The following is a 24,256-nucleotide window of genomic DNA, read 5'->3' as shown; positions in this document are numbered from 1 at the left end:
GAAGGTATTTTGTTTTGGGCAAAGGGGTGAGATTGTGATTTCCCCTGCGGCAGATGAAGAGAAAGGGCTTTATGCACTACAGGTCCCTGGACAGCCAAGCAAGTGTGAGCCGGAGACTGTGCTTCAGCTCTGAAGCAGTGTATCGAGAGCCTTCGAGGAGGAGGGGAATTAGCTCAGATGGTAGAGCGCTCGCTTAGCATGCGAGAGGTAGCGGGATCGATGCCCGCATTCTCCAGCAAGACGCTTTTTCTTCATTTTCACTATTTTATTCAAAACTCACCAATCGTCTCAAATAAAGGCATGTGCTCGCTTCTGTTTTTTTTTACTATCATCCTAAAAGTCTTCCGTCCACTTTCTGCTATCCCAAAGAGTCATCCGCGCGAGGGCCGGCAACAGGCGTGATACTGTGCAACAGGCGCATTGCATGGCATTGGTGACATATTCAGGAAATTCCACTTTGATGCCACCCAGGGCTGTTAACCTTTTATTTCATTTCAATACGATGCTTCGAATAATTGGTTCAAAGTGCGCAGCCTTTGCTCTTTTATTTCGTTTTCATCGGAGCAGGTCGGAGCTGGCAGAAGAGTGAGCCCTGTCTGCAGGAGCTCTGATTCCAGAAAGCATATTTTCCCTGTCTTTCTTACCACTCATCTGCGTCTCTTCGCTGACATGAGGGGTTGCTACACTCTGCAGTCTCCCGGCATTTAAAGTCTGCTACCAGCAGAGCACGTTCTGGACTTCACAGCGCCCAGCAAAGTACTAGCCTGCGCCCACCCCCTACTACCGCAAAAACCTTTTGCATGCTTTGGCAGAAGTGTGAACAAAATGCCACGAACCACCCCAGATGGGACTCGAACCCACAATCCCTGGCTTAGGAGGCCAGTGCCTTATCCATTAGGCCACTGGGGCCACTCGACAGAAAAGGGGAAAGTTCTTTCTTTTCCTCTTCTCTCACTGGAGTCACAGGTACTGACCCACTGAAAAGGGCAAGTTGGCTCACGTCCAAAGCTGCAGTGTCCCAGCACACGCGGGCAAAAGGCACCTGCTTGCACTCGGCTGGACACTTCCGCTTTATGGGACACACGATGGAAAGTGGACTCAATTCCCAGACCTAACTCTTACCTGTTTGGTATTCTGACGCTCGATTGTAAAATATGGCCAGCTGGTAAAAATGACAAAGGGCACTCCAGCGCTGGTCCTTTGGCTGCAGGCGGCGTGTCAGCGGCCTAAAACAGCAAGAAATAGCGAGAGAAATAAAGTGAGAAGCAAGCACCTTTTCAATTGGGCTCTCGGGTCTATGGGACTGGCGTGCAGCCTCTTGATCACAAGCGCAGGTCCAGCGTGAAAGGGCGTGGGAGTGGAGTCACTCTGCTATTAATACCTGGTTGGCCAATCCTCATTGCAATGGATGGCCATCTGCAGCTTTACTTGTAGCTCCACTGAAGGTATTTTGTTTTGGGCAAAGGGGTGAGATTGTGATTTCCCCTGCGGCAGATGAAGAGAAAGGGCTTTATGCACTACAGGTCCCTGGACAGCCAAGCAAGTGTGAGCCGGAGACTGTGCTTCAGCTCTGAAGCAGTGTATCGAGAGCCTTCGAGGAGGAGGGGAATTAGCTCAGATGGTAGAGCGCTCGCTTAGCATGCGAGAGGTAGCGGGATCGATGCCCGCATTCTCCAGCAAGACGCTTTTTCTTCATTTTCACTATTTTATTCAAAACTCACCAATCGTCGCAAATAAAGTCATGTGCTCGCTTCTGTTTTTTTTACTATCATCCTAAAAGTCTTCCGTCCACTTTCTGCTATCCCAAAGAGTCATCCGCGCGAGGGCCGGCAACAGGCGTGATACTGTGCAACAGTCGCATTGCATGGCATTGGTGACATATTCAGGAAATTCCACTTTGATGCCACCCAGGGCTGTTAACCTTTTATTTCATTTCAATACGATGCTTCGAATAATTGGTTCAAAGTGCGCAGCCTTTGCTCTTTTATTTCGTTTTCATCGGAGCAGGTCGGAGCTGGCAGAAGAGTGAGCCCTGTCTGCAGGAGCTCTGATTCCAGAAAGCATATTTTCCCTGTCTTTCTTACCACTCATCTGCGTCTCTTCGCTGACATGAGGGGTTGCTACACTCTGCAGTCTCCCGGCATTTAAAGTCTGCTACCAGCAGAGCACGTTCTGGACTTCACAGCGCCCAGCAAAGTACTAGCCTGCGCCCACCCCCTACTACCGCAAAAACCTTTTGCATGCTTTGGCAGAAGTGTGAACAAAATGCCACGAACCACCCCAGATGGGACTCGAACCCACAATCCCTGGCTTAGGAGGCCAGTGCCTTATCCATTAGGCCACTGGGGCCACTCGACAGAAAAGTGGAAAGTTCTTTCTTTTCCTCTTCTCTCACTGGAGTCACAGGTACTGACCCACTGAAAAGGGCAAGTTGGCTCACGTCCAAAGCTGCAGTGTCCCAGCACACGCGGGCAAAAGGCACCTGCTTGCACTCGGCTGGACACTTCCGCTTTATGGGACACACGATGGAAAGTGGACTCAATTCCCAGACCTAACTCTTACCTGTTTGGTATTCTGACGCTCGATTGTAAAATATGGCCAGCTGGTAAAAATGACAAAGGGCACTCCAGCGCTGGTCCTTTGGCTGCAGGCGGCGTGTCAGCGGCCTAAAACAGCAAGAAATAGCGAGAGAAATAAAGTGAGAAGCAAGCACCTTTTCAATTGGGCTCTCGGGTCTATGGGACTGGCGTGCAGCCTCTTGATCACAAGCGCAGGTCCAGCGTGAAAGGGCGTGGCAGTGGAGTCACTCTGCTATTAATACCTGGTTGGCCAATCCTCGTTGCAATGGATGGCCATCTGCAGCTTTACTTGTAGCTCCACTGAAGGTATTTTGTTTTGGGCAAAGGGGTGAGATTGTGATTTCCCCTGCGGCAGATGAAGAGAAAGGGCTTTATGCACTACAGGTCCCTGGACAGCCAAGCAAGTGTGAGCCGGAGACTGTGCTTCAGCTCTGAAGCAGTGTATCGAGAGCCTTCGAGGAGGAGGGGAATTAGCTCAGATGGTAGAGCGCTCGCTTAGCATGCGAGAGGTAGCGGGATCGATGCCCGCATTCTCCAGCAAGACGCTTTTTCTTCATTTTCACTATTTTATTCAAAACTCACCAATCGTCTCAAATAAAGGCATGTGCTCGCTTCTGTTTTTTTTTACTATCATCCTAAAAGTCTTCCGTCCACTTTCTGCTATCCCAAAGAGTCATCCGCGCGAGGGCCGGCAACAGGCGTGATACTGTGCAACAGGCGCATTGCATGGCATTGGTGACATATTCAGGAAATTCCACTTTGATGCCACCCAGGGCTGTTAACCTTTTATTTCATTTCAATACGATGCTTCGAATAATTGGTTCAAAGTGCGCAGCCTTTGCTCTTTTATTTCGTTTTCATCGGAGCAGGTCGGAGCTGGCAGAAGAGTGAGCCCTGTCTGCAGGAGCTCTGATTCCAGAAAGCATATTTTCCCTGTCTTTCTTACCACTCATCTGCGTCTCTTCGCTGACATGAGGGGTTGCTACACTCTGCAGTCTCCCGGCATTTAAAGTCTGCTACCAGCAGAGCACGTTCTGGACTTCACAGCGCCCAGCAAAGTACTAGCCTGCGCCCACCCCCTACTACCGCAAAAACCTTTTGCATGCTTTGGCAGAAGTGTGAACAAAATGCCACGAACCACCCCAGATGGGACTCGAACCCACAATCCCTGGCTTAGGAGGCCAGTGCCTTATCCATTAGGCCACTGGGGCCACTCGACAGAAAAGGGGAAAGTTCTTTCTTTTCCTCTTCTCTCACTGGAGTCACAGGTACTGACCCACTGAAAAGGGCAAGTTGGCTCACGTCCAAAGCTGCAGTGTCCCAGCACACGCGGGCAAAAGGCACCTGCTTGCACTCGGCTGGACACTTCCGCTTTATGGGACACACGATGGAAAGTGGACTCAATTCCCAGACCTAACTCTTACCTGTTTGGTATTCTGACGCTCGATTGTAAAATATGGCCAGCTGGTAAAAATGACAAAGGGCACTCCAGCGCTGGTCCTTTGGCTGCAGGCGGCGTGTCAGCGGCCTAAAACAGCAAGAAATAGCGAGAGAAATAAAGTGAGAAGCAAGCACCTTTTCAATTGGGCTCTCGGGTCTATGGGACTGGCGTGCAGCCTCTTGATCACAAGCGCAGGTCCAGCGTGAAAGGGCGTGGGAGTGGAGTCACTCTGCTATTAATACCTGGTTGGCCAATCCTCATTGCAATGGATGGCCATCTGCAGCTTTACTTGTAGCTCCACTGAAGGTATTTTGTTTTGGGCAAAGGGGTGAGATTGTGATTTCCCCTGCGGCAGATGAAGAGAAAGGGCTTTATGCACTACAGGTCCCTGACAGCCAAGCAAGTGTGAGCCGGAGACTGTGCTTCAGCTCTGAAGCAGTGTATCGAGAGCCTTCGAGGAGGAGGGGAATTAGCTCAGATGGTAGAGCGCTCGCTTAGCATGCGAGAGGTAGCGGGATCGATGCCCGCATTCTCCAGCAAGACGCTTTTTCTTCATTTTCACTATTTTATTCAAAACTCACCAATCGTCGCAAATAAAGTCATGTGCTCGCTTCTGTTTTTTTTACTATCATCCTAAAAGTCTTCCGTCCACTTTCTGCTATCCCAAAGAGTCATCCGCGCGAGGGCCGGCAACAGGCGTGATACTGTGCAACAGTCGCATTGCATGGCATTGGTGACATATTCAGGAAATTCCACTTTGATGCCACCCAGGGCTGTTAACCTTTTATTTCATTTCAATACGATGCTTCGAATAATTGGTTCAAAGTGCGCAGCCTTTGCTCTTTTATTTCGTTTTCATCGGAGCAGGTCGGAGCTGGCAGAAGAGTGAGCCCTGTCTGCAGGAGCTCTGATTCCAGAAAGCATATTTTCCCTGTCTTTCTTACCACTCATCTGCGTCTCTTCGCTGACATGAGGGGTTGCTACACTCTGCAGTCTCCCGGCATTTAAAGTCTGCTACCAGCAGAGCACGTTCTGGACTTCACAGCGCCCAGCAAAGTACTAGCCTGCGCCCACCCCCTACTACCGCAAAAACCTTTTGCATGCTTTGGCAGAAGTGTGAACAAAATGCCACGAACCACCCCAGATGGGACTCGAACCCACAATCCCTGGCTTAGGAGGCCAGTGCCTTATCCATTAGGCCACTGGGGCCACTCGACAGAAAAGGGGAAAGTTCTTTCTTTTCCTCTTCTCTCACTGGAGTCACAGGTACTGACCCACTGAAAAGGGCAAGTTGGCTCACGTCCAAAGCTGCAGTGTCCCAGCACACGCGGGCAAAAGGCACCTGCTTGCACTCGGCTGGACACTTCCGCTTTATGGGACACACGATGGAAAGTGGACTCAATTCCCAGACCTAACTCTTACCTGTTTGGTATTCTGACGCTCGATTGTAAAATATGGCCAGCTGGTAAAAATGACAAAGGGCACTCCAGCGCTGGTCCTTTGGCTGCAGGCGGCGTGTCAGCGGCCTAAAACAGCAAGAAATAGCGAGAGAAATAAAGTGAGAAGCAAGCACCTTTTCAATTGGGCTCTCGGGTCTATGGGACTGGCGTGCAGCCTCTTGATCACAAGCGCAGGTCCAGCGTGAAAGGGCGTGGGAGTGGAGTCACTCTGCTATTAATACCTGGTTGGCCAATCCTCATTGCAATGGATGGCCATCTGCAGCTTTACTTGTAGCTCCACTGAAGGTATTTTGTTTTGGGCAAAGGGGTGAGATTGTGATTTCCCCTGCGGCAGATGAAGAGAAAGGGCTTTATGCACTACAGGTCCCTGGACAGCCAAGCAAGTGTGAGCCGGAGACTGTGCTTCAGCTCTGAAGCAGTGTATCGAGAGCCTTCGAGGAGGAGGGGAATTAGCTCAGATGGTAGAGCGCTCGCTTAGCATGCGAGAGGTAGCGGGATCGATGCCCGCATTCTCCAGCAAGACGCTTTTTCTTCATTTTCACTATTTTATTCAAAACTCACCAATCGTCGCAAATAAAGTCATGTGCTCGCTTCTGTTTTTTTTACTATCATCCTAAAAGTCTTCCGTCCACTTTCTGCTATCCCAAAGAGTCATCCGCGCGAGGGCCGGCAACAGGCGTGATACTGTGCAACAGTCGCATTGCATGGCATTGGTGACATATTCAGGAAATTCCACTTTGATGCCACCCAGGGCTGTTAACCTTTTATTTCATTTCAATACGATGCTTCGAATAATTGGTTCAAAGTGCGCAGCCTTTGCTCTTTTATTTCGTTTTCATCGGAGCAGGTCGGAGCTGGCAGAAGAGTGAGCCCTGTCTGCAGGAGCTCTGATTCCAGAAAGCATATTTTCCCTGTCTTTCTTACCACTCATCTGCGTCTCTTCGCTGACATGAGGGGTTGCTACACTCTGCAGTCTCCCGGCATTTAAAGTCTGCTACCAGCAGAGCACGTTCTGGACTTCACAGCGCCCAGCAAAGTACTAGCCTGCGCCCACCCCCTACTACCGCAAAAACCTTTTGCATGCTTTGGCAGAAGTGTGAACAAAATGCCACGAACCACCCCAGATGGGACTCGAACCCACAATCCCTGGCTTAGGAGGCCAGTGCCTTATCCATTAGGCCACTGGGGCCACTCGACAGAAAAGGGGAAAGTTCTTTCTTTTCCTCTTCTCTCACTGGAGTCACAGGTACTGACCCACTGAAAAGGGCAAGTTGGCTCACGTCCAAAGCTGCAGTGTCCCAGCACACGCGGGCAAAAGGCACCTGCTTGCACTCGGCTGGACACTTCCGCTTTATGGGACACACGATGGAAAGTGGACTCAATTCCCAGACCTAACTCTTACCTGTTTGGTATTCTGACGCTCGATTGTAAAATATGGCCAGCTGGTAAAAATGACAAAGGGCACTCCAGCGCTGGTCCTTTGGCTGCAGGCGGCGTGTCAGCGGCCTAAAACAGCAAGAAATAGCGAGAGAAATAAAGTGAGAAGCAAGCACCTTTTCAATTGGGCTCTCGGGTCTATGGGACTGGCGTGCAGCCTCTTGATCACAAGCGCAGGTCCAGCGTGAAAGGGCGTGGGAGTGGAGTCACTCTGCTATTAATACCTGGTTGGCCAATCTTCATTGCAATGGATGGCCATCTGCAGCTTTACTTGTAGCTCCACTGAAGGTATTTTGTTTTGGGCAAAGGGGTGAGATTGTGATTTCCCCTGCGGCAGATGAAGAGAAAGGGCTTTATGCACTACAGGTCCCTGGACAGCCAAGCAAGTGTGAGCCGGAGACTGTGCTTCAGCTCTGAAGCAGTGTATCGAGAGCCTTCGAGGAGGAGGGGAATTAGCTCAGATGGTAGAGCGCTCGCTTAGCATGCGAGAGGTAGCGGGATCGATGCCCGCATTCTCCAGCAAGACGCTTTTTCTTCATTTTCACTATTTTATTCAAAACTCACCAATCGTCGCAAATAAAGTCATGTGCTCGCTTCTGTTTTTTTTACTATCATCCTAAAAGTCTTCCGTCCACTTTCTGCTATCCCAAAGAGTCATCCGCGCGAGGGCCGGCAACAGGCGTGATACTGTGCAACAGTCGCATTGCATGGCATTGGTGACATATTCAGGAAATTCCACTTTGATGCCACCCAGGGCTGTTAACCTTTTATTTCATTTCAATACGATGCTTCGAATAATTGGTTCAAAGTGCGCAGCCTTTGCTCTTTTATTTCGTTTTCATCGGAGCAGGTCGGAGCTGGCAGAAGAGTGAGCCCTGTCTGCAGGAGCTCTGATTCCAGAAAGCATATTTTCCCTGTCTTTCTTACCACTCATCTGCGTCTCTTCGCTGACATGAGGGGTTGCTACACTCTGCAGTCTCCCGGCATTTAAAGTCTGCTACCAGCAGAGCACGTTCTGGACTTCACAGCGCCCAGCAAAGTACTAGCCTGCGCCCACCCCCTACTACCGCAAAAACCTTTTGCATGCTTTGGCAGAAGTGTGAACAAAATGCCACGAACCACCCCAGATGGGACTCGAACCCACAATCCCTGGCTTAGGAGGCCAGTGCCTTATCCATTAGGCCACTGGGGCCACTCGACAGAAAAGGGGAAAGTTCTTTCTTTTCCTCTTCTCTCACTGGAGTCACAGGTACTGACCCACTGAAAAGGGCAAGTTGGCTCACGTCCAAAGCTGCAGTGTCCCAGCACACGCGGGCAAAAGGCACCTGCTTGCACTCGGCTGGACACTTCCGCTTTATGGGACACACGATGGAAAGTGGACTCAATTCCCAGACCTAACTCTTACCTGTTTGGTATTCTGACGCTCGATTGTAAAATATGGCCAGCTGGTAAAAATGACAAAGGGCACTCCAGCGCTGGTCCTTTGGCTGCAGGCGGCGTGTCAGCGGCCTAAAACAGCAAGAAATAGCGAGAGAAATAAAGTGAGAAGCAAGCACCTTTTCAATTGGGCTCTCGGGTCTATGGGACTGGCGTGCAGCCTCTTGATCACAAGCGCAGGTCCAGCGTGAAAGGGCGTGGGAGTGGAGTCACTCTGCTATTAATACCTGGTTGGCCAATCCTCATTGCAATGGATGGCCATCTGCAGCTTTACTTGTAGCTCCACTGAAGGTATTTTGTTTTGGGCAAAGGGGTGAGATTGTGATTTCCCCTGCGGCAGATGAAGAGAAAGGGCTTTATGCACTACAGGTCCCTGGACAGCCAAGCAAGTGTGAGCCGGAGACTGTGCTTCAGCTCTGAAGCAGTGTATCGAGAGCCTTCGAGGAGGAGGGGAATTAGCTCAGATGGTAGAGCGCTCGCTTAGCATGCGAGAGGTAGCGGGATCGATGCCCGCATTCTCCAGCAAGACGCTTTTTCTTCATTTTCACTATTTTATTCAAAACTCACCAATCGTCGCAAATAAAGTCATGTGCTCGCTTCTGTTTTTTTTACTATCATCCTAAAAGTCTTCCGTCCACTTTCTGCTATCCCAAAGAGTCATCCGCGCGAGGGCCGGCAACAGGCGTGATACTGTGCAACAGTCGCATTGCATGGCATTGGTGACATATTCAGGAAATTCCACTTTGATGCCACCCAGGGCTGTTAACCTTTTATTTCATTTCAATACGATGCTTCGAATAATTGGTTCAAAGTGCGCAGCCTTTGCTCTTTTATTTCGTTTTCATCGGAGCAGGTCGGAGCTGGCAGAAGAGTGAGCCCTGTCTGCAGGAGCTCTGATTCCAGAAAGCATATTTTCCCTGTCTTTCTTACCACTCATCTGCGTCTCTTCGCTGACATGAGGGGTTGCTACACTCTGCAGTCTCCCGGCATTTAAAGTCTGCTACCAGCAGAGCACGTTCTGGACTTCACAGCGCCCAGCAAAGTACTAGCCTGCGCCCACCCCCTACTACCGCAAAAACCTTTTGCATGCTTTGGCAGAAGTGTGAACAAAATGCCACGAACCACCCCAGATGGGACTCGAACCCACAATCCCTGGCTTAGGAGGCCAGTGCCTTATCCATTAGGCCACTGGGGCCACTCGACAGAAAAGGGGAAAGTTCTTTCTTTTCCTCTTCTCTCACTGGAGTCACAGGTACTGACCCACTGAAAAGGGCAAGTTGGCTCACGTCCAAAGCTGCAGTGTCCCAGCACACGCGGGCAAAAGGCACCTGCTTGCACTCGGCTGGACACTTCCGCTTTATGGGACACACGATGGAAAGTGGACTCAATTCCCAGACCTAACTCTTACCTGTTTGGTATTCTGACGCTCGATTGTAAAATATGGCCAGCTGGTAAAAATGACAAAGGGCACTCCAGCGCTGGTCCTTTGGCTGCAGGCGGCGTGTCAGCGGCCTAAAACAGCAAGAAATAGCGAGAGAAATAAAGTGAGAAGCAAGCACCTTTTCAATTGGGCTCTCGGGTCTATGGGACTGGCGTGCAGCCTCTTGATCACAAGCGCAGGTCCAGCGTGAAAGGGCGTGGCAGTGGAGTCACTCTGCTATTAATACCTGGTTGGCCAATCCTCGTTGCAATGGATGGCCATCTGCAGCTTTACTTGTAGCTCCACTGAAGGTATTTTGTTTTGGGCAAAGGGGTGAGATTGTGATTTCCCCTGCGGCAGATGAAGAGAAAGGGCTTTATGCACTACAGGTCCCTGGACAGCCAAGCAAGTGTGAGCCGGAGACTGTGCTTCAGCTCTGAAGCAGTGTATCGAGAGCCTTCGAGGAGGAGGGGAATTAGCTCAGATGGTAGAGCGCTCGCTTAGCATGCGAGAGGTAGCGGGATCGATGCCCGCATTCTCCAGCAAGACGCTTTTTCTTCATTTTCACTATTTTATTCAAAACTCACCAATCGTCTCAAATAAAGGCATGTGCTCGCTTCTGTTTTTTTTTACTATCATCCTAAAAGTCTTCCGTCCACTTTCTGCTATCCCAAAGAGTCATCCGCGCGAGGGCCGGCAACAGGCGTGATACTGTGCAACAGGCGCATTGCATGGCATTGGTGACATATTCAGGAAATTCCACTTTGATGCCACCCAGGGCTGTTAACCTTTTATTTCATTTCAATACGATGCTTCGAATAATTGGTTCAAAGTGCGCAGCCTTTGCTCTTTTATTTCGTTTTCATCGGAGCAGGTCGGAGCTGGCAGAAGAGTGAGCCCTGTCTGCAGGAGCTCTGATTCCAGAAAGCATATTTTCCCTGTCTTTCTTACCACTCATCTGCGTCTCTTCGCTGACATGAGGGGTTGCTACACTCTGCAGTCTCCCGGCATTTAAAGTCTGCTACCAGCAGAGCACGTTCTGGACTTCACAGCGCCCAGCAAAGTACTAGCCTGCGCCCACCCCCTACTACCGCAAAAACCTTTTGCATGCTTTGGCAGAAGTGTGAACAAAATGCCACGAACCACCCCAGATGGGACTCGAACCCACAATCCCTGGCTTAGGAGGCCAGTGCCTTATCCATTAGGCCACTGGGGCCACTCGACAGAAAAGGGGAAAGTTCTTTCTTTTCCTCTTCTCTCACTGGAGTCACAGGTACTGACCCACTGAAAAGGGCAAGTTGGCTCACGTCCAAAGCTGCAGTGTCCCAGCACACGCGGGCAAAAGGCACCTGCTTGCACTCGGCTGGACACTTCCGCTTTATGGGACACACGATGGAAAGTGGACTCAATTCCCAGACCTAACTCTTACCTGTTTGGTATTCTGACGCTCGATTGTAAAATATGGCCAGCTGGTAAAAATGACAAAGGGCACTCCAGCGCTGGTCCTTTGGCTGCAGGCGGCGTGTCAGCGGCCTAAAACAGCAAGAAATAGCGAGAGAAATAAAGTGAGAAGCAAGCACCTTTTCAATTGGGCTCTCGGGTCTATGGGACTGGCGTGCAGCCTCTTGATCACAAGCGCAGGTCCAGCGTGAAAGGGCGTGGGAGTGGAGTCACTCTGCTATTAATACCTGGTTGGCCAATCCTCATTGCAATGGATGGCCATCTGCAGCTTTACTTGTAGCTCCACTGAAGGTATTTTGTTTTGGGCAAAGGGGTGAGATTGTGATTTCCCCTGCGGCAGATGAAGAGAAAGGGCTTTATGCACTACAGGTCCCTGGACAGCCAAGCAAGTGTGAGCCGGAGACTGTGCTTCAGCTCTGAAGCAGTGTATCGAGAGCCTTCGAGGAGGAGGGGAATTAGCTCAGATGGTAGAGCGCTCGCTTAGCATGCGAGAGGTAGCGGGATCGATGCCCGCATTCTCCAGCAAGACGCTTTTTCTTCATTTTCACTATTTTATTCAAAACTCACCAATCGTCGCAAATAAAGTCATGTGCTCGCTTCTGTTTTTTTTACTATCATCCTAAAAGTCTTCCGTCCACTTTCTGCTATCCCAAAGAGTCATCCGCGCGAGGGCCGGCAACAGGCGTGATACTGTGCAACAGTCGCATTGCATGGCATTGGTGACATATTCAGGAAATTCCACTTTGATGCCACCCAGGGCTGTTAACCTTTTATTTCATTTCAATACGATGCTTCGAATAATTGGTTCAAAGTGCGCAGCCTTTGCTCTTTTATTTCGTTTTCATCGGAGCAGGTCGGAGCTGGCAGAAGAGTGAGCCCTGTCTGCAGGAGCTCTGATTCCAGAAAGCATATTTTCCCTGTCTTTCTTACCACTCATCTGCGTCTCTTCGCTGACATGAGGGGTTGCTACACTCTGCAGTCTCCCGGCATTTAAAGTCTGCTACCAGCAGAGCACGTTCTGGACTTCACAGCGCCCAGCAAAGTACTAGCCTGCGCCCACCCCCTACTACCGCAAAAACCTTTTGCATGCTTTGGCAGAAGTGTGAACAAAATGCCACGAACCACCCCAGATGGGACTCGAACCCACAATCCCTGGCTTAGGAGGCCAGTGCCTTATCCATTAGGCCACTGGGGCCACTCGACAGAAAAGGGGAAAGTTCTTTCTTTTCCTCTTCTCTCACTGGAGTCACAGGTACTGACCCACTGAAAAGGGCAAGTTGGCTCACGTCCAAAGCTGCAGTGTCCCAGCACACGCGGGCAAAAGGCACCTGCTTGCACTCGGCTGGACACTTCCGCTTTATGGGACACACGATGGAAAGTGGACTCAATTCCCAGACCTAACTCTTACCTGTTTGGTATTCTGACGCTCGATTGTAAAATATGGCCAGCTGGTAAAAATGACAAAGGGCACTCCAGCGCTGGTCCTTTGGCTGCAGGCGGCGTGTCAGCGGCCTAAAACAGCAAGAAATAGCGAGAGAAATAAAGTGAGAAGCAAGCACCTTTTCAATTGGGCTCTCGGGTCTATGGGACTGGCGTGCAGCCTCTTGATCACAAGCGCAGGTCCAGCGTGAAAGGGCGTGGGAGTGGAGTCACTCTGCTATTAATACCTGGTTGGCCAATCCTCATTGCAATGGATGGCCATCTGCAGCTTTACTTGTAGCTCCACTGAAGGTATTTTGTTTTGGGCAAAGGGGTGAGATTGTGATTTCCCCTGCGGCAGATGAAGAGAAAGGGCTTTATGCACTACAGGTCCCTGGACAGCCAAGCAAGTGTGAGCCGGAGACTGTGCTTCAGCTCTGAAGCAGTGTATCGAGAGCCTTCGAGGAGGAGGGGAATTAGCTCAGATGGTAGAGCGCTCGCTTAGCATGCGAGAGGTAGCGGGATCGATGCCCGCATTCTCCAGCAAGACGCTTTTTCTTCATTTTCACTATTTTATTCAAAACTCACCAATCGTCGCAAATAAAGTCATGTGCTCGCTTCTGTTTTTTTTACTATCATCCTAAAAGTCTTCCGTCCACTTTCTGCTATCCCAAAGAGTCATCCGCGCGAGGGCCGGCAACAGGCGTGATACTGTGCAACAGTCGCATTGCATGGCATTGGTGACATATTCAGGAAATTCCACTTTGATGCCACCCAGGGCTGTTAACCTTTTATTTCATTTCAATACGATGCTTCGAATAATTGGTTCAAAGTGCGCAGCCTTTGCTCTTTTATTTCGTTTTCATCGGAGCAGGTCGGAGCTGGCAGAAGAGTGAGCCCTGTCTGCAGGAGCTCTGATTCCAGAAAGCATATTTTCCCTGTCTTTCTTACCACTCATCTGCGTCTCTTCGCTGACATGAGGGGTTGCTACACTCTGCAGTCTCCCGGCATTTAAAGTCTGCTACCAGCAGAGCACGTTCTGGACTTCACAGCGCCCAGCAAAGTACTAGCCTGCGCCCACCCCCTACTACCGCAAAAACCTTTTGCATGCTTTGGCAGAAGTGTGAACAAAATGCCACGAACCACCCCAGATGGGACTCGAACCCACAATCCCTGGCTTAGGAGGCCAGTGCCTTATCCATTAGGTCACTGGGGCCACTCGACAGAAAAGGGGAAAGTTCTTTCTTTTCCTCTTCTCTCACTGGAGTCACAGGTACTGACCCACTGAAAAGGGCAAGTTGGCTCACGTCCAAAGCTGCAGTGTCCCAGCACACGCGGGCAAAAGGCACCTGCTTGCACTCGGCTGGACACTTCCGCTTTATGGGACACACGATGGAAAGTGGACTCAATTCCCAGACCTAACTCTTACCTGTTTGGTATTCTGACGCTCGATTGTAAAATATGGCCAGCTGGTAAAAATGACAAAGGGCACTCCAGCGCTGGTCCTTTGGCTGCAGGCGGCGTGTCAGCGGCCTAAAACAGCAAGAAATAGCGAGAGAAATAAAGTGAGAAGCAAGCACCTTTTCAATTGGGCTCTCGGGTCTATGGGACTGGCGTGCAGCCTCTTGATCACAAGCGCAGGTCCAGCGTGAAAGGGCGTGGCAGTGGAGTCACTCTGCTATTAATACCTGGTTGGCCAATCCTCGTTGCAATGGATGGCCATCTGCAGCTTTACTTGTAGCTCCACTGAAGGTATTTTGTTTTGGGCAAAGGGGTGAGATTGTGATTTCCCCTGCGGCAGATGAAGAGAAAGGGCTTTATGCACTACAGGTCCCTGGACAGCCAAGCAAGTGTGAGCCGGAGACTGTGCTTCAGCTCTGAAGCAGTGTATCGAGAGCCTTCGAGGAGGAGGGGAATTAGCTCAGATGGTAGAGCGCTCGCTTAGCATGCGAGAGGTAGCGGGATCGATGCCCGCATTCTCCAGCAAGACGCTTTTTCTTCATTTTCACTATTTTATTCAAAACTCACCAATCGTCTCAAATAAAGGCATGTGCTCGCTTCTGTTTTTTTTTACTATCATCCTAAAAGTCTTCCGTCCACTTTCTGCTATCCCAAAGAGTCATCCGCGCGAGGGCCGGCAACAGGCGTGATACTGTGCAACAGGCGCATTGCATGGCATTGGTGACATATTCAGGAAATTCCACTTTGATGCCACCCAGGGCTGTTAACCTTTTATTTCATTTCAATACGATGCTTCGAATAATTGGTTCAAAGTGCGCAGCCTTTGCTCTTTTATTTCGTTTTCATCGGAGCAGGTCGGAGCTGGCAGAAGAGTGAGCCCTGTCTGCAGGAGCTCTGATTCCAGAAAGCATATTTTCCCTGTCTTTCTTACCACTCATCTGCGTCTCTTCGCTGACATGAGGGGTTGCTACACTCTGCAGTCTCCCGGCATTTAAAGTCTGCTACCAGCAGAGCACGTTCTGGACTTCACAGCGCCCAGCAAAGTACTAGCCTGCGCCCACCCCCTACTACCGCAAAAACCTTTTGCATGCTTTGGCAGAAGTGTGAACAAAATGCCACGAACCACCCCAGATGGGACTCGAACCCACAAACCCTGGCTTAGGAGGCCAGTGCCTTATCCATTAGGCCACTGGGGCCACTCGACAGAAAAGGGGAAAGTTCTTTCTTTTCCTCTTCTCTCACTGGAGTCACAGGTACTGACCCACTGAAAAGGGCAAGTTGGCTCACGTCCAAAGCTGCAGTGTCCCAGCACACGCGGGCAAAAGGCACCTGCTTGCACTCGGCTGGACACTTCCGCTTTATGGGACACACGATGGAAAGTGGACTCAATTCCCAGACCTAACTCTTACCTGTTTGGTATTCTGACGCTCGATTGTAAAATATGGCCAGCTGGTAAAAATGACAAAGGGCACTCCAGCGCTGGTCCTTTGGCTGCAGGCGGCGTGTCAGCGGCCTAAAACAGCAAGAAATAGCGAGAGAAATAAAGTGAGAAGCAAGCACCTTTTCAATTGGGCTCTCGGGTCTATGGGACTGGCGTGCAGCCTCTTGATCACAAGCGCAGGTCCAGCGTGAAAGGGCGTGGGAGTGGAGTCACTCTGCTATTAATACCTGGTTGGCCAATCCTCATTGCAATGGATGGCCATCTGCAGCTTTACTTGTAGCTCCACTGAAGGTATTTTGTTTTGGGCAAAGGGGTGAGATTGTGATTTCCCCTGCGGCAGATGAAGAGAAAGGGCTTTATGCACTACAGGTCCCTGACAGCCAAGCAAGTGTGAGCCGGAGACTGTGCTTCAGCTCTGAAGCAGTGTATCGAGAGCCTTCGAGGAGGAGGGGAATTAGCTCAGATGGTAGAGCGCTCGCTTAGCATGCGAGAGGTAGCGGGATCGATGCCCGCATTCTCCAGCAAGACGCTTTTTCTTCATTTTCACTATTTTATTCAAAACTCACCAATCGTCGCAAATAAAGTCATGTGCTCGCTTCTGTTTTTTTTACTATCATCCTAAAAGTCTTCCGTCCACTTTCTGCTATCCCAAAGAGTCATCCGCGCGAGGGCCGGCAACAGGCGTGATACTGTGCAACAGTCGCATTGCATGGCATTGGTGACATATTCAGGAAATTCCACTTTGATGCCACCCAGGGCTGTTAACCTTTTATTTCATTTCAATACGATGCTTCGAATAATTGGTTCAAAGTGCGCAGCCTTTGCTCTTTTATTTCGTTTTCATCGGAGCAGGTCGGAGCTGGCAGAAGAGTGAGCCCTGTCTGCAGGAGCTCTGATTCCAGAAAGCATATTTTCCCTGTCTTTCTTACCACTCATCTGCGTCTCTTCGCTGACATGAGGGGTTGCTACACTCTGCAGTCTCCCGGCATTTAAAGTCTGCTACCAGCAGAGCACGTTCTGGACTTCACAGCGCCCAGCAAAGTACTAGCCTGCGCCCACCCCCTACTACCGCAAAAACCTTTTGCATGCTTTGGCAGAAGTGTGAACAAAATGCCACGAACCACCCCAGATGGGACTCGAACCCACAATCCCTGGCTTAGGAGGCCAGTGCCTTATCCATTAGGTCACTGGGGCCACTCGACAGAAAAGGGGAAAGTTCTTTCTTTTCCTCTTCTCTCACTGGAGTCACAGGTACTGACCCACTGAAAAGGGCAAGTTGGCTCACGTCCAAAGCTGCAGTGTCCCAGCACACGCGGGCAAAAGGCACCTGCTTGCACTCGGCTGGACACTTCCGCTTTATGGGACACACGATGGAAAGTGGACTCAATTCCCAGACCTAACTCTTACCTGTTTGGTATTCTGACGCTCGATTGTAAAATATGGCCAGCTGGTAAAAATGACAAAGGGCACTCCAGCGCTGGTCCTTTGGCTGCAGGCGGCGTGTCAGCGGCCTAAAACAGCAAGAAATAGCGAGAGAAATAAAGTGAGAAGCAAGCACCTTTTCAATTGGGCTCTCGGGTCTATGGGACTGGCGTGCAGCCTCTTGATCACAAGCGCAGGTCCAGCGTGAAAGGGCGTGGCAGTGGAGTCACTCTGCTATTAATACCTGGTTGGCCAATCCTCGTTGCAATGGATGGCCATCTGCAGCTTTACTTGTAGCTCCACTGAAGGTATTTTGTTTTGGGCAAAGGGGTGAGATTGTGATTTCCCCTGCGGCAGATGAAGAGAAAGGGCTTTATGCACTACAGGTCCCTGGACAGCCAAGCAAGTGTGAGCCGGAGACTGTGCTTCAGCTCTGAAGCAGTGTATCGAGAGCCTTCGAGGAGGAGGGGAATTAGCTCAGATGGTAGAGCGCTAGCTTAGCATGCGAGAGGTAGCGGGATCGATGCCCGCATTCTCCAGCAAGACGCTTTTTCTTCATTTTCACTATTTTATTCAAAACTCACCAATCGTCGCAAATAAAGTCATGTGCTCGCTTCTGTTTTTTTTACTATCATCCTAAAAGTCTTCCGTCCACTTTCTGCTATCCCAAAGAGTCATCCGCGCGAGGGCCGGCAACAGGCGTGATACTGTGCAACAGTCGCATTGCATGGCATTGGTGACATATTCAGGAAATTCCACTTTGATGCCACCCAGGGCTGTTAACCTTTTATTTCATTTCAATACGATGCTTCGAATAATTGGTTCAAAGTGCGCAGCCTTTGCTCTTTTATTTCGTTTTCATCGGAGCAGGTCGGAGCTGGCAGAAGAGTGAGCCCTGTCTGCAGGAGCTCTGATTCCAGAAAGCATATTTTCCCTGTCTTTCTTACCACTCATCTGCGTCTCTTCGCTGACATGAGGGGTTGCTACACTCTGCAGTCTCCCGGCATTTAAAGTCTGCTACCAGCAGAGCACGTTCTGGACTTCACAGCGCCCAGCAAAGTACTAGCCTGCGCCCACCCCCTACTACCGCAAAAACCTTTTGCATGCTTTGGCAGAAGTGTGAACAAAATGCCACGAACCACCCCAGATGGGACTCGAACCCACAATCCCTGGCTTAGGAGGCCAGTGCCTTATCCATTAGGCCACTGGGGCCACTCGACAGAAAAGGGGAAAGTTCTTTCTTTTCCTCTTCTCTCACTGGAGTCACAGGTACTGACCCACTGAAAAGGGCAAGTTGGCTCACGTCCAAAGCTGCAGTGTCCCAGCACACGCGGGCAAAAGGCACCTGCTTGCACTCGGCTGGACACTTCCGCTTTATGGGACACACGATGGAAAGTGGACTCAATTCCCAGACCTAACTCTTACCTGTTTGGTATTCTGACGCTCGATTGTAAAATATGGCCAGCTGGTAAAAATGACAAAGGGCACTCCAGCGCTGGTCCTTTGGCTGCAGGCGGCGTGTCAGCGGCCTAAAACAGCAAGAAATAGCGAGAGAAATAAAGTGAGAAGCAAGCACCTTTTCAATTGGGCTCTCGGGTCTATGGGACTGGCGTGCAGCCTCTTGATCACAAGCGCAGGTCCAGCGTGAAAGGGCGTGGCAGTGGAGTCACTCTGCTATTAATACCTGGTTGGCCAATCCTCGTTGCAATGGATGGCCATCTGCAGCTTTACTTGTAGCTCCACTGAAGGTATTTTGTTTTGGGCAAAGGGGTGAGATTGTGATTTCCCCTGCGGCAGATGAAGAGAAAGGGCTTTATGCACTACAGGTCCCTGGACAGCCAAGCAAGTGTGAGCCGGAGACTGTGCTTCAGCTCTGAAGCAGTGTATCGAGAGCCTTCGAGGAGGAGGGGAATTAGCTCAGATGGTAGAGCGCTCGCTTAGCATGCGAGAGGTAGCGGGATCGATGCCCGCATTCTCCAGCAAGACGCTTTTTCTTCATTTTCACTATTTTATTCAAAACTCACCAATCGTCTCAAATAAAGGCATGTGCTCGCTTCTGTTTTTTTTTACTATCATCCTAAAAGTCTTCCGTCCACTTTCTGCTATCCCAAAGAGTCATCCGCGCGAGGGCCGGCAACAGGCGTGATACTGTGCAACAGGCGCATTGCATGGCATTGGTGACATATTCAGGAAATTCCACTTTGATGCCACCCAGGGCTGTTAACCTTTTATTTCATTTCAATACGATGCTTCGAATAATTGGTTCAAAGTGCGCAGCCTTTGCTCTTTTATTTCGTTTTCATCGGAGCAGGTCGGAGCTGGCAGAAGAGTGAGCCCTGTCTGCAGGAGCTCTGATTCCAGAAAGCATATTTTCCCTGTCTTTCTTACCACTCATCTGCGTCTCTTCGCTGACATGAGGGGTTGCTACACTCTGCAGTCTCCCGGCATTTAAAGTCTGCTACCAGCAGAGCACGTTCTGGACTTCACAGCGCCCAGCAAAGTACTAGCCTGCGCCCACCCCCTACTACCGCAAAAACCTTTTGCATGCTTTGGCAGAAGTGTGAACAAAATGCCACGAACCACCCCAGATGGGACTCGAACCCACAATCCCTGGCTTAGGAGGCCAGTGCCTTATCCATTAGGCCACTGGGGCCACTCGACAGAAAAGGGGAAAGTTCTTTCTTTTCCTCTTCTCTCACTGGAGTCACAGGTACTGACCCACTGAAAAGGGCAAGTTGGCTCACGTCCAAAGCTGCAGTGTCCCAGCACACGCGGGCAAAAGGCACCTGCTTGCACTCGGCTGGACACTTCCGCTTTATGGGACACACGATGGAAAGTGGACTCAATTCCCAGACCTAACTCTTACCTGTTTGGTATTCTGACGCTCGATTGTAAAATATGGCCAGCTGGTAAAAATGACAAAGGGCACTCCAGCGCTGGTCCTTTGGCTGCAGCCGGCGTGTCAGCGGCCTAAAACAGCAAGAAATAGCGAGAGAAATAAAGTGAGAAGCAAGCACCTTTTCAATTGGGCTCTCGGGTCTATGGGACTGGCGTGCAGCCTCTTGATCACAAGCGCAGGTCCAGCGTGAAAGGGCGTGGGAGTGGAGTCACTCTGCTATTAATACCTGGTTGGCCAATCCTCATTGCAATGGATGGCCATCTGCAGCTTTACTTGTAGCTCCACTGAAGGTATTTTGTTTTGGGCAAAGGGGTGAGATTGTGATTTCCCCTGCGGCAGATGAAGAGAAAGGGCTTTATGCACTACAGGTCCCTGGACAGCCAAGCAAGTGTGAGCCGGAGACTGTGCTTCAGCTCTGAAGCAGTGTATCGAGAGCCTTCGAGGAGGAGGGGAATTAGCTCAGATGGTAGAGCGCTCGCTTAGCATGCGAGAGGTAGCGGGATCGATGCCCGCATTCTCCAGCAAGACGCTTTTTCTTCATTTTCACTATTTTATTCAAAACTCACCAATCGTCGCAAATAAAGTCATGTGCTCGCTTCTGTTTTTTTTACTATCATCCTAAAAGTCTTCCGTCCACTTTCTGCTATCCCAAAGAGTCATCCGCGCGAGGGCCGGCAACAGGCGTGATACTGTGCAACAGTCGCATTGCATGGCATTGGTGACATATTCAGGAAATTCCACTTTGATGCCACCCAGGGCTGTTAACCTTTTATTTCATTTCAATACGATGCTTCGAATAATTGGTTCAAAGTGCGCAGCCTTTGCTCTTTTATTTCGTTTTCATCGGAGCAGGTCGGAGCTGGCAGAAGAGTGAGCCCTGTCTGCAGGAGCTCTGATTCCAGAAAGCATATTTTCCCTGTCTTTCTTACCACTCATCTGCGTCTCTTCGCTGACATGAGGGGTTGCTACACTCTGCAGTCTCCCGGCATTTAAAGTCTGCTACCAGCAGAGCACGTTCTGGACTTCACAGCGCCCAGCAAAGTACTAGCCTGCGCCCACCCCCTACTACCGCAAAAACCTTTTGCATGCTTTGGCAGAAGTGTGAACAAAATGCCACGAACCACCCCAGATGGGACTCGAACCCACAATCCCTGGCTTAGGAGGCCAGTGCCTTATCCATTAGGCCACTGGGGCCACTCGACAGAAAAGGGGAAAGTTCTTTCTTTTCCTCTTCTCTCACTGGAGTCACAGGTACTGACCCACTGAAAAGGGCAAGTTGGCTCACGTCCAAAGCTGCAGTGTCCCAGCACACGCGGGCAAAAGGCACCTGCTTGCACTCGGCTGGACACTTCCGCTTTATGGGACACACGATGGAAAGTGGACTCAATTCCCAGACCTAACTCTTACCTGTTTGGTATTCTGACGCTCGATTGTAAAATATGGCCAGCTGGTAAAAATGACAAAGGGCACTCCAGCGCTGGTCCTTTGGCTGCAGGCGGCGTGTCAGCGGCCTAAAACAGCAAGAAATAGCGAGAGAAATAAAGTGAGAAGCAAGCACCTTTTCAATTGGGCTCTCGGGTCTATGGGACTGGCGTGCAGCCTCTTGATCACAAGCGCAGGTCCAGCGTGAAAGGGCGTGGCAGTGGAGTCACTCTGCTATTAATACCTGGTTGGCCAATCCTCGTTGCAATGGATGGCCATCTGCAGCTTTACTTGTAGCTCCACTGAAGGTATTTTGTTTTGGGCAAAGGGGTGAGATTGTGATTTCCCCTGCGGCAGATGAAGAGAAAGGGCTTTATGCACTACAGGTCCCTGGACAGCCAAGCAAGTGTGAGCCGGAGACTGTGCTTCAGCTCTGAAGCAGTGTATCGAGAGCCTTCGAGGAGGAGGGGAATTAGCTCAGATGGTAGAGCGCTCGCTTAGCATGCGAGAGGTAGCGGGATCGATGCCCGCATTCTCCAGCAAGACGCTTTTTCTTCATTTTCACTATTTTATTCAAAACTCACCAATCGTCTCAAATAAAGGCATGTGCTCGCTTCTGTTTTTTTTTACTATCATCCTAAAAGTCTTCCGTCCACTTTCTGCTATCCCAAAGAGTCATCCGCGCGAGGGCCGGCAACAGGCGTGATACTGTGCAACAGGCGCATTGCATGGCATTGGTGACATATTCAGGAAATTCCACTTTGATGCCACCCAGGGCTGTTAACCTTTTATTTCATTTCAATACGATGCTTCGAATAATTGGTTCAAAGTGCGCAGCCTTTGCTCTTTTATTTCGTTTTCATCGGAGCAGGTCGGAGCTGGCACAAGAGTGAGCCCTGTCTGCAGGAGCTCTGATTCCAGAAAGCATATTTTCCCTGTCTTTCTTACCACTCATCTGTGTCTCTTCGCTGACATGAGGGGTTGCTACACTCTGCAGTCTCCCGGCATTTAAAGTCTGCTACCAGCAGAGCACGTTCTGGACTTCACAGCGCCCAGCAAAGTACTAGCCTGCGCCCACCCCCTACTACCGCAAAAACCTTTTGCATGCTTTGGCAGAAGTGTGAACAAAATGCCACGAACCACCCCAGATGGGACTCGAACCCACAATCCCTGGCTTAGGAGGCCAGTGCCTTATCCATTAGGCCACTGGGGCCACTCGACAGAAAAGGGGAAAGTTCTTTCTTTTCCTCTTCTCTCACTGGAGTCACAGGTACTGACCCACTGAAAAGGGCAAGTTGGCTCACGTCCAAAGCTGCAGTGTCCCAGCACACGCGGGCAAAAGGCACCTGCTTGCACTCGGCTGGACACTTCCGCTTTATGGGACACACGATGGAAAGTGGACTCAATTCCCAGACCTAACTCTTACCTGTTTGGTATTCTGACGCTCGATTGTAAAATATGGCCAGCTGGTAAAAATGACAAAGGGCACTCCAGCGCTGGTCCTTTGGCTGCAGGCGGCGTGTCAGCGGCCTAAAACAGCAAGAAATAGCGAGAGAAATAAAGTGAGAAGCAAGCACCTTTTCAATTGGGCTCTCGGGTCTATGGGACTGGCGTGCAGCCTCTTGATCACAAGCGCAGGTCCAGCGTGAAAGGGCGTGGCAGTGGAGTCACTCTGCTATTAATACCTGGTTGGCCAATCCTCGTTGCAATGGATGGCCATCTGCAGCTTTACTTGTAGCTCCACTGAAGGTATTTTGTTTTGGGCAAAGGGGTGAGATTGTGATTTCCCCTGCGGCAGATGAAGAGAAAGGGCTTTATGCACTACAGGTCCCTGGACAGCCAAGCAAGTGTGAGCCGGAGACTGTGCTTCAGCTCTGAAGCAGTGTATCGAGAGCCTTCGAGGAGGAGGGGAATTAGCTCAGATGGTAGAGCGCTCGCTTAGCATGCGAGAGGTAGCGGGATCGATGCCCGCATTCTCCAGCAAGACGCTTTTTCTTCATTTTCACTATTTTATTCAAAACTCACCAATCGTCTCAAATAAAGGCATGTGCTCGCTTCTGTTTTTTTTTACTATCATCCTAAAAGTCTTCCGTCCACTTTCTGCTATCCCAAAGAGTCATCCGCGCGAGGGCCGGCAACAGGCGTGATACTGTGCAACAGGCGCATTGCATGGCATTGGTGACATATTCAGGAAATTCCACTTTGATGCCACCCAGGGCTGTTAACCTTTTATTTCATTTCAATACGATGCTTCGAATAATTGGTTCAAAGTGCGCAGCCTTTGCTCTTTTATTTCGTTTTCATCGGAGCAGGTCGGAGCTGGCACAAGAGTGAGCCCTGTCTGCAGGAGCTCTGATTCCAGAAAGCATATTTTCCCTGTCTTTCTTACCACTCATCTGCGTCTCTTCGCTGACATGAGGGGTTGCTACACTCTGCAGTCTCCCGGCATTTAAAGTCTGCTACCAGCAGAGCACGTTCTGGACTTCACAGCGCCCAGCAAAGTACTAGCCTGCGCCCACCCCCTACTACCGCAAAAACCTTTTGCATGCTTTGGCAGAAGTGTGAACAAAATGCCACGAACCACCCCAGATGGGACTCGAACCCACAATCCCTGGCTTAGGAGGCCAGTGCCTTATCCATTAGGCCACTGGGGCCACTCGACAGAAAAGGGGAAAGTTCTTTCTTTTCCTCTTCTCTCACTGGAGTCACAGGTACTGACCCACTGAAAAGGGCAAGTTGGCTCACGTCCAAAGCTGCAGTGTCCCAGCACACGCGGGCAAAAGGCACCTGCTTGCACTCGGCTGGACACTTCCGCTTTATGGGACACACGATGGAAAGTGGACTCAATTCCCAGACCTAACTCTTACCTGTTTGGTATTCTGACGCTCGATTGTAAAATATGGCCAGCTGGTAAAAATGACAAAGGGCACTCCAGCGCTGGTCCTTTGGCTGCAGGC

At 50.4% G+C, this 24,256-nt stretch overlaps 33 non-coding genes across 33 annotated transcripts; 16 read left to right on the top strand and 17 right to left on the bottom strand.

Annotated features, from left to right (window-relative positions):
• Nucleotides 1–162: 162 nt before the first annotated feature.
• Nucleotides 163–235, top strand: TRNAA-AGC (transfer RNA alanine (anticodon AGC)). Its single transcript has one exon. It is a non-coding gene; the product is annotated as a tRNA-Ala (tRNA).
• Nucleotides 236–836: 601 nt separating this feature from the next.
• On the bottom strand, nt 837–909 carry TRNAR-CCU (transfer RNA arginine (anticodon CCU)). The gene has a single exon. It is a non-coding gene; the product is annotated as a tRNA-Arg (tRNA).
• Nucleotides 910–1,603: 694 nt separating this feature from the next.
• On the top strand, nt 1,604–1,676 carry TRNAA-AGC (transfer RNA alanine (anticodon AGC)). Its single transcript has one exon. It is a non-coding gene; the product is annotated as a tRNA-Ala (tRNA).
• Nucleotides 1,677–2,276: 600 nt separating this feature from the next.
• TRNAR-CCU (transfer RNA arginine (anticodon CCU)) lies at nt 2,277–2,349 on the bottom strand. Its single transcript has one exon. It is a non-coding gene; the product is annotated as a tRNA-Arg (tRNA).
• Nucleotides 2,350–3,043: 694 nt separating this feature from the next.
• TRNAA-AGC (transfer RNA alanine (anticodon AGC)) lies at nt 3,044–3,116 on the top strand. The gene has a single exon. It is a non-coding gene; the product is annotated as a tRNA-Ala (tRNA).
• A 601-nt stretch (nt 3,117–3,717) lies between these two features.
• TRNAR-CCU (transfer RNA arginine (anticodon CCU)) lies at nt 3,718–3,790 on the bottom strand. The gene has a single exon. It is a non-coding gene; the product is annotated as a tRNA-Arg (tRNA).
• Nucleotides 3,791–4,483: 693 nt separating this feature from the next.
• Nucleotides 4,484–4,556, top strand: TRNAA-AGC (transfer RNA alanine (anticodon AGC)). Its single transcript has one exon. It is a non-coding gene; the product is annotated as a tRNA-Ala (tRNA).
• A 600-nt stretch (nt 4,557–5,156) lies between these two features.
• Nucleotides 5,157–5,229, bottom strand: TRNAR-CCU (transfer RNA arginine (anticodon CCU)). Its single transcript has one exon. It is a non-coding gene; the product is annotated as a tRNA-Arg (tRNA).
• A 694-nt stretch (nt 5,230–5,923) lies between these two features.
• Nucleotides 5,924–5,996, top strand: TRNAA-AGC (transfer RNA alanine (anticodon AGC)). The gene has a single exon. It is a non-coding gene; the product is annotated as a tRNA-Ala (tRNA).
• Nucleotides 5,997–6,596: 600 nt separating this feature from the next.
• TRNAR-CCU (transfer RNA arginine (anticodon CCU)) lies at nt 6,597–6,669 on the bottom strand. Its single transcript has one exon. It is a non-coding gene; the product is annotated as a tRNA-Arg (tRNA).
• Nucleotides 6,670–7,363: 694 nt separating this feature from the next.
• On the top strand, nt 7,364–7,436 carry TRNAA-AGC (transfer RNA alanine (anticodon AGC)). The gene has a single exon. It is a non-coding gene; the product is annotated as a tRNA-Ala (tRNA).
• Nucleotides 7,437–8,036: 600 nt separating this feature from the next.
• TRNAR-CCU (transfer RNA arginine (anticodon CCU)) lies at nt 8,037–8,109 on the bottom strand. The gene has a single exon. It is a non-coding gene; the product is annotated as a tRNA-Arg (tRNA).
• A 694-nt stretch (nt 8,110–8,803) lies between these two features.
• Nucleotides 8,804–8,876, top strand: TRNAA-AGC (transfer RNA alanine (anticodon AGC)). The gene has a single exon. It is a non-coding gene; the product is annotated as a tRNA-Ala (tRNA).
• A 600-nt stretch (nt 8,877–9,476) lies between these two features.
• Nucleotides 9,477–9,549, bottom strand: TRNAR-CCU (transfer RNA arginine (anticodon CCU)). Its single transcript has one exon. It is a non-coding gene; the product is annotated as a tRNA-Arg (tRNA).
• A 694-nt stretch (nt 9,550–10,243) lies between these two features.
• On the top strand, nt 10,244–10,316 carry TRNAA-AGC (transfer RNA alanine (anticodon AGC)). Its single transcript has one exon. It is a non-coding gene; the product is annotated as a tRNA-Ala (tRNA).
• A 601-nt stretch (nt 10,317–10,917) lies between these two features.
• On the bottom strand, nt 10,918–10,990 carry TRNAR-CCU (transfer RNA arginine (anticodon CCU)). The gene has a single exon. It is a non-coding gene; the product is annotated as a tRNA-Arg (tRNA).
• Nucleotides 10,991–11,684: 694 nt separating this feature from the next.
• Nucleotides 11,685–11,757, top strand: TRNAA-AGC (transfer RNA alanine (anticodon AGC)). Its single transcript has one exon. It is a non-coding gene; the product is annotated as a tRNA-Ala (tRNA).
• Nucleotides 11,758–12,357: 600 nt separating this feature from the next.
• Nucleotides 12,358–12,430, bottom strand: TRNAR-CCU (transfer RNA arginine (anticodon CCU)). The gene has a single exon. It is a non-coding gene; the product is annotated as a tRNA-Arg (tRNA).
• Nucleotides 12,431–13,124: 694 nt separating this feature from the next.
• On the top strand, nt 13,125–13,197 carry TRNAA-AGC (transfer RNA alanine (anticodon AGC)). The gene has a single exon. It is a non-coding gene; the product is annotated as a tRNA-Ala (tRNA).
• A 600-nt stretch (nt 13,198–13,797) lies between these two features.
• On the bottom strand, nt 13,798–13,870 carry TRNAR-CCU (transfer RNA arginine (anticodon CCU)). Its single transcript has one exon. It is a non-coding gene; the product is annotated as a tRNA-Arg (tRNA).
• A 694-nt stretch (nt 13,871–14,564) lies between these two features.
• TRNAA-AGC (transfer RNA alanine (anticodon AGC)) lies at nt 14,565–14,637 on the top strand. Its single transcript has one exon. It is a non-coding gene; the product is annotated as a tRNA-Ala (tRNA).
• A 601-nt stretch (nt 14,638–15,238) lies between these two features.
• TRNAR-CCU (transfer RNA arginine (anticodon CCU)) lies at nt 15,239–15,311 on the bottom strand. Its single transcript has one exon. It is a non-coding gene; the product is annotated as a tRNA-Arg (tRNA).
• Nucleotides 15,312–16,004: 693 nt separating this feature from the next.
• Nucleotides 16,005–16,077, top strand: TRNAA-AGC (transfer RNA alanine (anticodon AGC)). The gene has a single exon. It is a non-coding gene; the product is annotated as a tRNA-Ala (tRNA).
• A 600-nt stretch (nt 16,078–16,677) lies between these two features.
• TRNAR-CCU (transfer RNA arginine (anticodon CCU)) lies at nt 16,678–16,750 on the bottom strand. Its single transcript has one exon. It is a non-coding gene; the product is annotated as a tRNA-Arg (tRNA).
• Nucleotides 16,751–18,117: 1,367 nt separating this feature from the next.
• On the bottom strand, nt 18,118–18,190 carry TRNAR-CCU (transfer RNA arginine (anticodon CCU)). Its single transcript has one exon. It is a non-coding gene; the product is annotated as a tRNA-Arg (tRNA).
• A 694-nt stretch (nt 18,191–18,884) lies between these two features.
• TRNAA-AGC (transfer RNA alanine (anticodon AGC)) lies at nt 18,885–18,957 on the top strand. Its single transcript has one exon. It is a non-coding gene; the product is annotated as a tRNA-Ala (tRNA).
• Nucleotides 18,958–19,558: 601 nt separating this feature from the next.
• TRNAR-CCU (transfer RNA arginine (anticodon CCU)) lies at nt 19,559–19,631 on the bottom strand. The gene has a single exon. It is a non-coding gene; the product is annotated as a tRNA-Arg (tRNA).
• Nucleotides 19,632–20,325: 694 nt separating this feature from the next.
• TRNAA-AGC (transfer RNA alanine (anticodon AGC)) lies at nt 20,326–20,398 on the top strand. Its single transcript has one exon. It is a non-coding gene; the product is annotated as a tRNA-Ala (tRNA).
• A 600-nt stretch (nt 20,399–20,998) lies between these two features.
• Nucleotides 20,999–21,071, bottom strand: TRNAR-CCU (transfer RNA arginine (anticodon CCU)). The gene has a single exon. It is a non-coding gene; the product is annotated as a tRNA-Arg (tRNA).
• A 694-nt stretch (nt 21,072–21,765) lies between these two features.
• On the top strand, nt 21,766–21,838 carry TRNAA-AGC (transfer RNA alanine (anticodon AGC)). Its single transcript has one exon. It is a non-coding gene; the product is annotated as a tRNA-Ala (tRNA).
• Nucleotides 21,839–22,439: 601 nt separating this feature from the next.
• On the bottom strand, nt 22,440–22,512 carry TRNAR-CCU (transfer RNA arginine (anticodon CCU)). The gene has a single exon. It is a non-coding gene; the product is annotated as a tRNA-Arg (tRNA).
• Nucleotides 22,513–23,206: 694 nt separating this feature from the next.
• On the top strand, nt 23,207–23,279 carry TRNAA-AGC (transfer RNA alanine (anticodon AGC)). The gene has a single exon. It is a non-coding gene; the product is annotated as a tRNA-Ala (tRNA).
• Nucleotides 23,280–23,880: 601 nt separating this feature from the next.
• TRNAR-CCU (transfer RNA arginine (anticodon CCU)) lies at nt 23,881–23,953 on the bottom strand. The gene has a single exon. It is a non-coding gene; the product is annotated as a tRNA-Arg (tRNA).
• Between the last annotated feature and the right edge of the window lie 303 nt (nt 23,954–24,256).

Source organism: Ambystoma mexicanum, chromosome 5q, assembly GCF_040938575.1.
Source record: "Ambystoma mexicanum isolate Mex_15411 chromosome 5q, UKY_AmexF1_1, whole genome shotgun sequence".
In the NCBI taxonomy this organism is placed as follows: domain Eukaryota; kingdom Metazoa; phylum Chordata; class Amphibia; order Caudata; family Ambystomatidae; genus Ambystoma; species Ambystoma mexicanum.
This window is presented reverse-complemented; position numbering and strand designations above follow the sequence as displayed.